Raw genomic sequence first — 14635 nt, forward strand, 5'->3', positions numbered from 1 at the left:
CTGGACACCCTGCGACCCGGGCAGGCCGAAGATCACATTAGCCATCAAGGTCCACGGAGAGAAAATCAACTGATTTCCCAGTGCGGATTTTCTCTCTAGAATTAAAAGTTAAATCAGAACGAAGCATGCTGTTCTCCAGCCTCGATCCCAGCCAACGCCCGCGAGGTGGAAAGCCGCCGTCTGCCCCAACCAACGCGAGGGGACCTTTGCTTAAGTAGCTGTGAGGTTCCGTAACAGAAGGCCTGTCCCCCTAAATCCACGTCCTCTTCAATCCAGAAGCAAACGACTGGCCCCTTCTCTGGCCAGAATGCAATTCTACAAAGAGCACATTCCTCTCTGACTAGTCAGCGTGGCCACTGGGCCAAGCGCCCATCACTGGCAAAGAAAACCAGTCACCAAAATAACCTGGTCTAGACCCTCCTGATACTGCGTGAGGACAGACGGCCACCACGGTGGCTCCGTGATGAAGGGGCCGGCGACACCGCGGTAATCTAGACGGCCGTGGGAGCGTGTTCGGCACCTCCCATCCCCGTGATGAAGTCAATTTTATCTTTCTCCAGGAACTTGTACCGTTCCCTCCCCTCTCCTAGGCCTATTGCCTTTATAGATCATGTTGTTACTGTTATGGATCGGTCTTTAAAAGGCGACTCCAGCGTGGCGGAGGATACTGTATTTTCTGGAATTTTTCCTCTCTGAAGCATCGCTAAGCCCCGGAGGGGAATATTGGAAAAGGAGAGAACCGTTCATCATTTACTAATCATGTGGAGGTAAGATCGTTCTCGGGCAGCTGGTGAAATCTGCAGCCGCCATAAAGATGATTTGAGACCGCGGCTGCTGCGCTGGTTAAATAACGTCGGACGGAGGGCACCGGGGCCGCCGTCAGAGCCGGGGTTGGGGGGGGGGGCGGCCGGCGCCTTCCTCGCCCAGGGGCTGGAAGGAATGGCACAGGAGCGAGGCCTGGGGACTCACCGCGCCGGGCCCCCTGGGCGGCGGCGGCTGCTGCTGCTGCTCCACGGTGCGTTGACTGTGGCTCTGAGGCCCCCGGGTCAGCGGGATTGCAGAGGGGCTTAGAAGTGGCCCCCCGCACCGGGACGGGAGCCAGGACGTACCCACAGCTGCGTCTGCGTGGTGAGCACCCCACGTTGACCTGGCGTGCATGTTTCTTTGGGGTGTCCTCAAGGAGCCAGTGGGGACTGCAGGGGGGCCAGCCACAGCTTGACGCCATCGAGGCCACTCTCCAACCGGGAGCCCTGACTCTCTCGTTCAACGGCTTTCCGCTAAAATAGTCCTCCGACCTTGAGGGGCCTCCGACGACTTTGCTCCGTTCCTCCGACCCTCCACGCCAGCTCGAGTTCTGCGGTCCGTCACTGTAAGCCCTTTCTTGACAATTCTGTCGACTTCTTTCGCCTTCCTTCTCTGATGCTTGGAATAAAACCCTCCTCTGCGTGCTTAACTCGACCAGCGATCTTCCCCCCACCCCCACCCCGTGCCAAGAGGCAGAACGGTGCCGGGGGGATGGGCTCGCTCTCAATCCGTGGCGGGAACCGTCGGCTGAAGTCTTGGGTTTGTCCTTGGGCGAGTTCAGCCGCTCACGTGGCCTCCGGCCTCTGACGCACACAACCCCTCCCAGCTCGGGGACCCGCCTCCCAGAAATCGTCAGACAGCAGCTCCTGCCTCTCTCTCGGCTGAATTTAGGTCCCTCCCCCCCGTCAAGGATGTCCCCCCCACAGCCCTCTCATCGGCTTTCAACCCAGGATCCCTCCCAAACACTCGCGTTAGAGTCACCAAAAGCAAAGGGGGAATGTCCCTTGCCCTCAACGCCCCCTGGGCCGGAGGCGCGCAGGTGGCCCCCCGCCTCCTCTGCCCACCACCTCTGGGGGGGGGGGTCCGTTTCCCTCTTTCCGTCCTGGCCCCCTTCCCTGCCACCGTCGTGAGCTCTCCCTGCTCTGACGTCTAAGTGCCGGCCTTTTCCGAGGTCCGGCTGGTCTTCTCTGTCCGTACATGTCCCCTCAGTGATCTCATGCCATGGCCTTGAATAGCGTCTCTAGAAAAACCTCTATTTTTAGCCCCAGCACAAAGCCCTCTGCCTTGCAGAGCCGCAGGTGCCTCTCTCGACCGACCGGACTGTCTGTGGGCGGTTCACACCCAAGCTTCCGCGCCTGCCCCTCCCGCACCCCGTCGTCACCATCTCGGTAAGCGGCATAACCACACGCCCAACACTCAAGCCGGAAGCTGCGTCATCCTGACCTTTGCCCCCGCCTCCCCCCGTGCACCCCAACCCAGCCCTCCAAGTTTCACCAGGTACCACCCAGTACAGCCCCCGCCCCCCGCCCACCGCAAATGTCACCTTAGTCCCACGGGAGCCACCGCCCCCCCGCCCCCCCCCGGCCCCCGCAGAAGCTTCCTCGGAGTCCTCTCTGCTACCCCATCCGCCCTTCCGATCCACGTTGAGCCTAAAAGCGCAAACGAACGTCGTAACGCAAAATGGCTCTCATCCCCCTGCTTACGTCCTGCAGCGGCAGGCCACCAGGCTTCCCGCCAAATCCAGACGCCTCCCCACGACCCCCAAGGACACGGCGGACCCCGTCCCGCTCCGTTGGGCCGCTGGGATCCCGTGGCACGGACTCGTCGATTCCAGGACTGCCGCACCCCCCCCCCCCCCCCCCCCCCCCCCGCCCCGCCGCGTGGGAGTCCCCCGCCCGGGGTCCTCTGTCCTGAGCTTTTCTCGCTGCGTCTTAACGTCATTCTCCTTCAGAGTCCTGCGCCATTTGCAGTTGTACATTTAATTGTGCGCGTTTTGTTTATTGCCGACTCCCCAGCTCGGCTGATCCGACATCCGCTTATTGGCTCTGCACCTCCAGCCCCCGGCTCAGGGCTGCTCCAGACGGGTGGGTCCAAGACGGTCGGGCGAACGAGCCCGACTCCCCGTTTCTCCTCTCACGGCTCCTAAGCTTGCCATAGTGAGTCCCTCACTGCCTGCCTTGCCTCGCCCGGCTCCCTCCGTCCGGAATGCCCTTCCCAAATTCTCTCAAAGGCCCAATGTCACTCTGTCTGGGACTCGGCCAAAAAGCCGTCTCTTCTGAGAGGTGTTCTTAGTTCTTGGGGCCACACTCCTCGCCCTTGCTTGCTCTCCTAACTGGGCCCTCCGATCAGACTCGCCTTGTGTGGGGTCGGCGAGGGCACGCTGTCGGCCACGATGAGAGGGTGGCCGTCTCCCCTTGGGGGCCAAGCCATGCATTCTTCTGCATCCGAGCTCCTTGGCTCTATGAATCACTCAAGTTCTGGGGGGCGGGGGTGACTCTCATTTCTTATCTCTCCTTTTTCAGCAGAACACAATGGAACAGAGAGCGTTTCAAGTCGGATCGCCTCCGTGGTGTTCCGGGTAAATGCTCTGACCCGTTTACTTCGACTTACACGAACGTCTGGCTTCGGCGGGTCAGAAAGCAGGTCTGCGCCTTATCTCGCATCGTCTCTGCTGCTCGGCGCCGGCGAAGGTCCCGAGGGCGGGCGACGCGGGCAAAGGGTCGCGATCTCAGGCCTCGCATACCGCATGTCAGGAAAGAGCCTCCCCCTGGCTCATTTATTCTGCCCACGAGCCAGGCACCGAGTGGGACAGAGGTGAGCACGATCCAGCGCTTCGTCCCGAAGGGCTCTACCTGGCGAAGTGCCCGCGGAAGGAGCCCGAGCTCACGGGCAGGCGTCCTCGCAGGGGAAGACCCGCCTGTGCCCAGCTCCAGCGATGCCTGCGCCCCGCAGGCAGACAGTGCGACGGCCCCCCGGACCCTTCACCTCCGCCCTCTCTCAGCCGCGTGACATGAATGAAGCCTTAGGAACATGTAATTTTCGGCCGACAGATCGGGCCGTCCTGCTCAGAGGGCCACCTCTGGGGGTGACGCGGCTGCAAAGGCTGCATTAAAGATGAGCCCCTCAGGTGTTCTGGGTTCAGACCGCATCGCCCCCCAGGGCAGTGTTGCGGGAAATATGGCATCGGCATATTAACCCAGGTTTGAGACGCTCGGAGTAAAATGGGGAACAGCGCCCTAGCAGGACGGCTCAAGGCGAGAGGGCTCGAGCCTTTGTGTGACCCGAATGATTAAAAATTTCCACTTGGATTGAGTCGAATAACACGTTGGCCCATTTCCTTTTTCTTTCCAACACTCTGTAAAGCCACAGGGAAATGCTTGGGAGGAAAAATAACGTTAAAACTATTTTGGAAAAGGATACGTGTGTGTATGCACGCACGCGCATGAATCTGCATCTACACGTGTTTTGCTGGGACGTGCCCTCAGGCACTTACGAACATTTATTTTCAACCCTGGTGAGACGCAGAGCTGCAGAGGCCCAACCGCCCCCTCCACCCGCCCCTGGAGTCACGCCTGTGGCTGCCCATTGGCCCGCGGTCGCTGTCACTCACGGCCGATGCCCGCGATGGAAGACGCCGCACGCTGCTGCTCACGTGACCGGGGACGCGAGCCCGCCTGCCGGGGACGCGGAGAGCGGGCGAGGCCGCTCGCGGCCGGCGCGTTGCGCGGCCACCATGCCGGCGCGCGCGTCCGTTTCCGGCCGGGCCGCCTGTGTCGCAGCCCCGCGCCTCTCCTCCCTCCTGTGCGGAAACCATTTCCAGGAGGCGAGATAATGCAAAGCGACGTCCGGGCCCCGCGTCACGTGTGCCCGCCGATGCCCTCCGTCCGCCCTGCGACCCAGTCGACGCGCCTGCTAAGTCTCCACGACGGGATTCCAGGAACCCTTCCTCAGTGCGACGAGCCACTCACCAGACATCCCCCCCCACCCCAGCCCCACGCCCTGCACGCCCGCTGTGCCCCGACTTTCCTTAGGGGAGCGCGACGGGGCACTCGGCACAGCAGCAGAAACTCCTTCCACGCACCGACCAGGCGGGGAGAGGCGAGGCGGCTCTGCGGTCCCAGCTCTGGCCAGAAGGGCCCCTGGCCTCGCCGCCGGCAGCTCCTCCAGGTCTGGGGGGGCCGTTTCTCGGCCGCTGGGTAGTAACTGAAACATTGACAGATTTAACGTAATGCTTTAGACACGTGGCTGAGTTTGGGGTCCTATGGCCCCCAAAATATCAGGGGATCAGAACGCCCTCTGACGTGCTTCCTTGGCATGTCACACTTTGTCTTGGTCACTCGGGCTGCTATAAACAAAATGCCACGAATAGGGCGGGTTGGAAAATGAGCATCTACTTCTCACGGCTGCGGAGGCTGCGTGTTCGGGGTGAAGGAGCTGGCGGCGACTGGCAAGAGCCCCGTGGGTGTCAGGTGCGTCCTCACCTGGCAGGAGGGGCCTTTTGTCATAGGACACTAATCCCGTTGATGGGGGCTCCGCACTAGTGACCTCGTCTGACCCCAATCGCCTCCCGAAGGCCCTGCCTCCTAACATCATTCCCACTGGGGTTGCACAGAATTAGGGGGAAACAAACGTTTAACCCATAACACACTCTGAAAAGCAACCAGACAGGTAAAGGTTTTCCTGCTTACATTTTCCTAATGAAAAGAGAAACTGCGTTTGCTTCATCCAGAACACTCGGGCACATTTGGTGAGCTTTATGCCTGGTTTGGGAAGTCTCCGATTACGTAAAAAACCTGTTTTCACATCTAAATTCCATTTCCCCAAATGCCCATTTTCTGAAGTTCTGAAGAGAGTTCTTCAAGGAAATGATCCATAACTTCCTATTAGTAAACATCTGCATCCTTCCCACGAAAGAGCCCGTCCTCGCAAACAGCACCAGCAAGACCCATCCGTCAAGTGGGAAATGCTCTCGCCGAGACACGGGTCGGGTAGAAGGAGCTGTCCTCGGTGGCACCCGCCAGGGGCTCACCCGGAACTCCAAACCCTCTGTGGGCAGGACCTTGGGCGCACACAGACGCACGAGCAGACGAGCCACGCTACGGTCGGAGGAGTCGGACTCAGGTGGACTGGCCCGCCGATGTAACCGACGCCGAGTCTCTCAAATGTGGGTCGTGGAGGCAGCGAAAGTCGGCCTCGCGAAGTCGCTCAGGATCGGTACAGGAAATCCTTACCGTTAAGCGTTATGCCTCTGCTTTTGCCCAGAAGGAGGAAGAAGAGAGGAGAGCAAGGGAGAAAAACGAAATTCTTCCCTTCTCCCCTCGGGTAATGTCGGCTGGCGGCTCAGCTTAACGTGAGTCCCGAGCAGAGTCGAGGGTCTCGCTGGCTCGTCGGCTGGGAGGACTGCCATCTCCGTGGGTGACGACGTCAGCTGAGATCATAAACACTGACAGCTCCAGCTCTAGCTCACCCCCTTCAGACTCGGCAATTCATCCTGGGAGCTGTGAAAACTCCCCGGACCGCTCCAGACAACCCCGGACCTGGAAGAATGCCGTTCACTTAGTAGGGGTTTCATAGGTGTCTATGCGACTTAATGAGTGATTTCAGCAAATATTCATGGGGTCTCCTACTTTGTTATAAGAAGCAGCGAACTCACTCCTCTGTGCATCTATGCATTGAAAAAGTAAAAATAACTTGAGGCCTACTGTGTGGCAGGTGCTGTTCTAGACCCTGGTGACGGCTCTGTGGATCCAAGCGTCTAACGAATGGCCCCTCTGTCCTCTGTGCACGTCCGGAACTACAAAGAAATAGCAACAGGATGAGGCAAGCGATCCAGACTCCAGCATCCTTGCTGAGAGAGGCTGCTCGGAGGAGCGCTGTCGTCGTGGGCTGTGGGATCCCGAGCCCGGAATCGGCTGGAATCAAGCATCCGGTGTCAGGTACAGAGGGAGCAGGCGCCCCGGGCCCCTACAGGGCTGAGGTTTTGTAGCCGAGCCTGTGTGGGCAGGCAGACCCCCAGGGGGAGCTTCGGAGGGCCAGCCCCCCCCTCCGCACTCACCGACGGTGAGGTCGCCAGGTACGAGAGGCCAGGCTGGAGCCATCCTGTTGGTTTTCCCTTCACACAGAAAGACGAGGACAGAGAAGGGAGATTTCTTCACCTTCTATCCACACAATAGACAAAACAATCCGCCAGCTTCGACTGAGTTTGCAGGACAATGGGAGTCTGAGGGCTCAAGGGTTCAGGCAACGACCAAACAAGCGGATCGATGCACTCGAATATTTCAAAAAGGGATAATTGCAATAAGAAGATAGAACGGGGAAATGCGACGGGCGGTCGGGGGTGTGGATGCAGGGAGGGGGTGCCGGTGTGGACCCCACAGCGATGCGCCTCCCTGCGGAGCCCTTCCCCCAACAGCACGGGCAGATGTCAAGCACAGGAGAGTTGCGGACTGCTTCATGATGGCCAAGACGAGCCGCCAGCCAAGCCTCCACCAGGGTGGGGGATGGTGAGGTCAGAGAGGTGGAGCCCGGGAGCCTGGGAGCCCCGAGGTCCCCTCTCCTCCAGACCTAGGACCTGGCCACGTCCTTCAATCACCGTTTGCCATAGTGGGAACGGCGTTTTAAAAGACGCTTTCGAAAGAGGCAACGTTCTAGGGACAGTGGGAGAAAGACAATTATTCTCTTGATTTTTTTCCCCACTTTTTAAAAAATGTATGTATTTAAGTTAGTTTCCAGTATATACAGTATGTTGGTTAGACATCCATTTAGTTCATAAAACGATTTTTGAAACGAGTGGCTAGGAAGCTAAAAATGGAGCCGGCCCCCACCCCGCGGACACGCCCCCCGATCCAGGAACCCCGCTGCTCTTCCCACGCCCCTTGGGCAGCGAGAACTCTAGGGGGAGAAGGGGCAGGGAGCCACGTTGCAAAGCACCAAGCTGGCCCGGGAGCCTGGTGACAGACCCCTCAGCCACACGGGCATGTTCCTCCCACGGGGGCTCATGCAGAGGCACGAATCACGGCCGACCAGACGGACGGCGAGCGATGAACCTTCCAGCGGAGTCGAGAGCCGCCTCCTCCGCGATTCCTCTCTGGACGGACGCGGCTTCCTCCGGACTCACGGATGCCTGCGCCTCGGAGCGCGAGCTGCTTTCCGGCCTTGGGCCTGCAGGTGGCGTGCGGCCTAGGCCCGCGTCTCCCTGCCCGGCTGCCCCGCGAGCGGCTCAGGAGGGGCTTCCTTCCGTTTTCACGGTCTGCGGTCCGGGGCCTTGCAGCTCAGAGAGGGAGGGGGGCGCCTTGTGGCCCCGTCTGATCCGTCCCCGCAGCAGAAGGACCCCGGCCGCACCAGGGGCGGCTGTCCCTTCCCTCTGCCTCGTGGATCTCGGCCACCGCGCGTCTGCGGACAGATGCAGGACACGCCCACTTGTCCAGCCCCCGGAGGTCTGCTGCGTGTGCGAGCTTCCCGTGGCTGCCGGAACAAACTGCCACCGAACCGGGGGCTTCAAACAACACACACGTCTGTCCTCTCACGGTTCTGCGGGCCGGAAGTGCAAACAAGGCTCCTGGGGTTAAAAATCGAGGTTCTTCCTGCGGGCTCTGGAGAGCGACCTTCTCCTGCCGGTTCTAGACTTCGGGGGTCGCCTGCATCCCTTGGCTCACGGCTGCTTCCTCATTCCCCCAAACCCCTGCTTCTGCCCGCACGTCTCCAGCTGCCTCTCGTCCGAGGGCAGGGGTGACGTGTCGGACGCGCAGGATCGGCTCTGAGCTGTGAGTTTACTGCGAGCCCACAGGCTGGTTCTCGGGCTCTTCTAGAAGCCCCGGGGCAGACAATGGCCCTGGGTAAATTCACTTTCTACTTAAGTTCCCCGAAGGCATTTTCCTGTTGCTCAGGAAACGTGGCTGGTACCTGCAGAGCAGGACAGCTCCCGGGTCCCCAGAGCTGCTGCCAGGGCCTCGGGGCTGCGTAGAAGAGGCTCTGACCCTTTGAAGGGAGCTGTAGGGACCTGGCGCCTGGGCTAACGCGGGAGGCAGCGGCACCCCCTCTCTCGGCTGCCATGCCAACCCCTCTGCCCACGCCCACATAAAACTGAGAAAGGAGGAGAAAAGAGAGAGGGGCGCCACCAGGATTGTCAGGCTGGGGTCCTGGGGCGGGAACACAGGGCCGGGGCGAGCGAACACTCCTCCCCCGCCCGGGGTCCTGAGAGCTTCGCCCTTCTCTCCCCAAAACCAGGGAGGTGCAGGGGCCTGAGGAGGGCCTGTCGGGGATAAGAGGGAGAACCCCTTCCAGGTGCCAGGTGTGCATGACGCACGCTGCCCCCCAGTCATCGCTGATGGCATCTCCCACTCTCACGAGTGTCCAGGTTCGGACGCCTGGTTCTGTGGCCACCTCTTTGCCAAACACCTGTGTACCCCCTGTTTGGGTCCCGCTGAGCGAAAAGACCTGCAGCTTCGCTCCGCCCTGGGGACAGCGTTCGAGGCGCGAGTCCCCTGAGGGCTGGAGGGAAGCTCGTGTGGACACGGATTTGTGCCTGTTTGTCACTCGAAGGTGGAAACAGCAGGACGCGGTGGCCGTGTGCGGCGGGTCTGCCAAGGCGTCGGGAGCGAGCCCCGCCTCATCCGGGTCCCCCACAGCCCTGCAGGGCGCAGCTCCCTGGTCTCGTGGGGAGGATTATGGAGGCTCCTGGCGGATGCGGGAGATGCAAGAGGCTGCGGCTGAAGAGGGGGCGACAGGGAGACTGGACCCCCCTGGGTCACCCTCCGGGATGGAGGCGCTTGCATGAGAGTGAACACTACACCCCAAGAAACGCTCTCTCAGCGGCTACACAGAGGCCACTTGTCGCAGAGCCCTCGGCCCCAGCAAACACCCCGTTTCAGCACCTGGGACAGCGCCCGCTGCTGGCCGGGGCTCCACGTGGTGCGGTGCGTGGGAGCTGGTTCCCTGAGCAGCTCAGACTCCCCACCTGCCAGAGCCTAGGAGGTGCAACGGGGTGTGCACCCCACGCTCCCAACACGCACACACACACACATGCACACGCTCACGCACATGCACGCACACACACATAGCCATCCTCCGAGTTCTTCAGCTGAGGGCGTGGCCCACACAGGGTCAGGAAAAGTTTTGAAACGATGACGAAAAGAAAGTTCCGAAGAGGACGGGACTCGCTGTAACACCCTGCAGTGCCGAGAAAGCGGGCAGAGCTGCCAGGCCGTTATCAAGTGACCAGAGAGGAGGGTTCGGCGTAACAGGGTTAATGAAGGAGATCGGGGCGGATACGTCCTGGCCGTGGAGACGGCTCAGTAACCCAGGCTCGGGTCCCAGGCGGACACCCGTCACCTTCCCCTGCCCTGCGACCTCTCCCCTGACTTTGCGCTGGGGACACAGGGTGCCCCGTTCTCGGTGGGTGGGGTGGGGGAGGGGCTGTCTGCCGTGCACCTGCCTCCCATGTCCACTCCACCCACCCCCACTCCAGGAGAGGACCCGTGGCCAGGCCTCGCCAACCAGAGCGAGCGTGGAAACCTCCAGAACGCCCCCAGACAGACTGGCCACCTTCTCTCTGTGGCCGCTCAGCCGCGGGCGCTGCCCGCCCGCGATCAGCCACCCCCATCTTCCCGCCGAGAAGAGCTTGGCTCGGAGAGACGCCGGCACCGCGGGACGAGCCACGAGGCGCAGGGCGCCTGCTCTGGCTGCCCCCGCAGCTGCCCCCGCCCGGGCTCTCCGGCCCCGAGAGACGACAAACACCCTTCCTCTGTTCGACAGCGCAAAGCGGGCTTCTCGCGCCTGCGCCGAGCGATCCTTGTCTGATTCAGGTGTTCAGGAAGGAGGGGCCTGGAAGACGGTGCGGCCGAGGACGACCGAGGGAGGGAGGCTGCCCGGGCCGCGGGCGCGGCACCCACGCGCCGTGACGGGAGCGAGTCTGGAACGGGGGCACCGGGTCGAGGTCGCCGCCACTCCCAGAACGGCTGTGCGTGTTCCGAAGCCGGGAGCGAGAGGCGGACAGTGTTCCCGATCGCTCACCGTCCGGCCTCGGGCCTCCGGCAAGTACGCCCCACCGGCCAAAGCCAGAGGGAGGGGGGCCTGGGCGCCTCTACTCGCCCCGCGATGCCCTCGCTTGGACCAGCGGCAGGAGAGGCCCCGCCACGTCCGGGGCTCTGAGGCTGGACCGAACGCCCCCCGGGGCCGGAACGGCACATGGACGTCACGGAAGGTGGGCGCCTGGCGCTGGTGGGCTCGGGTCACCTTTCCTTGTGTCCAAGGCTGGTTTGCTCCACGACCGTGTGCACGTCGCCCCCTTGCCGAAGCGGTCTCCGCACACCCCAGGATTCCACCCTTTGCTCAGCACCTAAAGCCTCTGGTCTGAGCCACCACCCCGGGGTGCCCGGCCCCCTGTCGCTTCGCGGCTTTTAACTCCACGCACTTGTCCGGGCGACGCGTTTGCAAACCGGTCACAGCATCGGGTCAGTGCCGAGGCCTCGGGGTCACCCGTGCGACACCTTCCTCTGGGGCCTGGGCCGTGCACTCGTCGCATTCGGGGGTCTCACCGACCTGCACCCACACACGCCCAGCTGCCGCCTGCTCCCCCACTCCCGCCCACGTGCCCCACCCTGCAGAGCAAACCTGGGCACCCGATGTCTGCTCAGGGGTTGAAATGGTTTGGTTTCGTTTTGGTCAGAGGGCTGAATAAGTCCAGAATTCTAGAATCACGAGATATCTTTCTGAAGAGAACTAAGGATGTCTGAACAAGGAAAAGGGCATGAAACAAGCTAAACACATGTCCCAGGCCAGTCTAGGGTGCCAAGCTTATGGGGGGCACCGGGAGACCTCGAAGCTTCACGGGAACGCGTCCACCCAACATCCCAGGTCCCCTTACAATCCTGCGAAAGCTATTTCGTCTGAGCCTCCACCTCGGCCGTTTACAGAGTTAGCCGACCTTGCGGCCTTGGGGATGGAAAGCGTCACGGCGCATCTTACCGTCTGAGACACACACGGCTTCCTGTCGCGTTCCCGGCCGTCGTCTCCACCCCGTGGCCCGTGGCAGAGTGAGGGAGCCCCGGACGGCCGGCTGCCGCCGCCTCTGCTCAGAGCAACTCCAGCGAGGTCCAGGGGCAGCCCGTGCCTCTCCAGGAAGCCGCGCCTGGGAGCCCAGCGGCCCACGCGGAGGAGAGCGGGGCGGAGCCGGAAGCCGGCACACCTGGGGGGCGCGCGTGGCCCCGCCCTCTGCAGACCGCCCGCCCTCCCCAGCACAGGTGGCGCGTGGCCCCGCCCTCTGCAGACCGCCCGCCCTCCCCAGCACAGGTGGCGCGGGCCACAGGTTCACGCGCAAAGGCTCTGTCCAGCTCCCAGAAGGCTCTCATTTTTATCCGCTGATTTCAGCATTATTTTCTCCTGGGATGGTAAGTCGAGGCTCGTGGGGGCCGCCGGCAGGCTGCTGGGCAAGGCTGGCTAGATGGGAACGGGGTGATACCCCTGCGTTCCTGGCGGCTGCGGGCCAGGGCCCGTGGGGAGCCTTTGGTTGAGAATCAAAAGCATCACCTTCAGGTGCCTTTTTCTTCCTTAAATCACAACTTGGTCTAAGGCCGCCGTCTTGTTTTCGGTGGCGTCATAAGTAACAAACGATATGATTCTCAAGTGAGAGCGCTTCTGGCGAGTTCATATTAAACATTTTTAAGACTGTAAAAAAGAAATTACGGAATTAGGAAAAATATTAAGGAAAAAAAATGAGTGTGAACCGAAGACAATAATAAACGGGAAAAACACCTGCACAAAGTCCACCTGCGCGGCGCCCCAGCCCACCGGGGAGCGGCCGTGGCCGTGACCAGCCCTGGTCCTCACTCGCAGCGCTGACGGCGAAGCAAACGCGTCACGTCGGCAGAGCTTTCGGCAGCAGAAAGTGAAAGCGTTTCTCAGAGGCGGCGCAGGGCGCCCTGGGCGCTGGCTCGCAGCGGCGGGCGGCCGAGCCGCAGGTGCCGCCGCTGCTGAAGCCCCGGCCCCGCCCCCCAGCTGAGGCCGCCGACCCCGCCTCGCTGAGCCGAAAGGCAAAGGAGCTGTCAGGGCAAAAAAAGGAGCTGATCGGATACTTTCAAATCTGCTAGTTTGGACCACGGAGATGAAGAGGTCATGGTTTCTAGCACAAGCAAATACCCAGAGAGAAAGAGTAAATTCTCTCTGTCTCCAAATCAGCAGGAGACCGGCTTCCTCGGGCCCCACGGCTCTGAGCTCTGTGCACACGGCCCTCGGGAAGATGTCGCAGCCACGCCGGGTTCATTTCCTGAGCTCCTGGGCTCCGCTCATCCGGCCCTCACCCCCAGCCCAGGCTGGGCTCAATTTCGTCTGGTTCTCCCTCAAAAAGAGCACAGCTGTTTACCCAGTTCCAAGTCAGACACGATCGTGTCTTTAGGGACGAGGCGGCCGGGTGAACGGCTCTTGTGTTAGGGACGCGCACACCCCCGAGTTCGCAGCTGGGGCCCCCGACTGTGAACAGGCAGGGCGCGGAGCAGCGCCCAGGGCTCAGGAGCTCGCCCGCGCGAGCTTCCCCTGGGCGAAGCGAACACGCCCCATCTAACCCCGTGGCTTGCCGCCGGCGGGGCTCGGCCCAGCGCGAGCTCAGGGGGCACGTCAAACGGCTCTGCAGCCCACGTCCCCTCACGTGACCCGGGCCGTGCAGATGGGGCGCCTCCCGGGTGCCAGGCGGGGCAGGCGGGCCCAGCCCCGAGGGAGCTTGCAGCGCAGAGGGAGAGGCCGGCCCGTTTTTAGCCAGACACGACATTGGCCACTGTGGGCAGCGAGAACTGCCGTGAGCCACCTTCTGCCCCACCCGCTCCCCTCTACGGCCTTCTCGGGCTGCGGGGCAGGGGTGGGGGGTGGGGCGGGGGGCAGGGCAGGACCCACCGACAGGCTGAAGGTGGGCACCCAAACCGGAAGACGGCAAGGCGCCTGAATAACCGACGTCGCCCAGGAGACGATCACCGCAACCTGTCAGGACAGCGTGAGCGTCGGCCGGACCCGTCCTGTGACAGGGTTAGCCTACCTGAGTTTTCCGTGCTGCGCGACCGACCGCAAACTTAGTGGCTTAAAAAACAAAACAATAAAACAAAGAGCAAACCACGCCCATTTCTTAGCTCGTGGTTTCTCTAGCTCGGAGTTTGGGTGCCGTGTGGCTGCGTCCTCCACTTGGGGTCCGGCAGGGCTGAGGTCAAGCCGCCAGCAGTCTGTCCTCACCTGCAGGCCCGACCGAGGACGGGCTGCTCCCGAGCTCCCCCAGCGGCTTGGCGGACCTGCTTCCAGGAGGCCGTGGAACTTGTGGCCTCTTGACAGGCAGCGGCAGAAAGAAAGAGCCTGTGTTCTGGGAGCTCCTGACGTCGAGGGGGGCCTAGGCCCTATTTTAACGAGCTCACCTGATTGGGTCAGGCCCACCCAGAATAACTCAAAGTCGACGGATTGTGGGCCTTAACCAAATCCTTGGCCCTTGGCCACACCGCTTCCCCTGGAAGTGACAGCCCCCTCTCCCCAGGTCCCGCCCGCGCTCCGGGGAGGGGCACTAGCAGGCGTATAGAGGGCGTCTTGGCACGGTGCCTCTCACGGCGCCCGGCACACGCACGAGCCCTCGGCAAACGGCCGCTCTGCTCGTCCGCGTCCCCGTCAACGCCATCGTCTCCGCTGCGTATCAGGAAACTGATCCGGGGTGGGGCGAGCGGCCTGCTCGAGATCTCGCCGTGAACCGGCAGCGGAGCCGGGATTCGGACCCGAGCCGTCTCAGGCCGAAGCGCGCGGCCTCCCCCAGACGACGGCCTGCGATGCGGAGCCCGCCGACGAGCGGTAGGCTCGTGGTCCGTGTTCG

The sequence above is a fragment of the Rousettus aegyptiacus genome, unplaced genomic scaffold, assembly GCF_014176215.1.
Source record: "Rousettus aegyptiacus isolate mRouAeg1 unplaced genomic scaffold, mRouAeg1.p scaffold_m13_p_1, whole genome shotgun sequence".
Taxonomy (NCBI): Eukaryota; Metazoa; Chordata; class Mammalia; order Chiroptera; family Pteropodidae; genus Rousettus; species Rousettus aegyptiacus.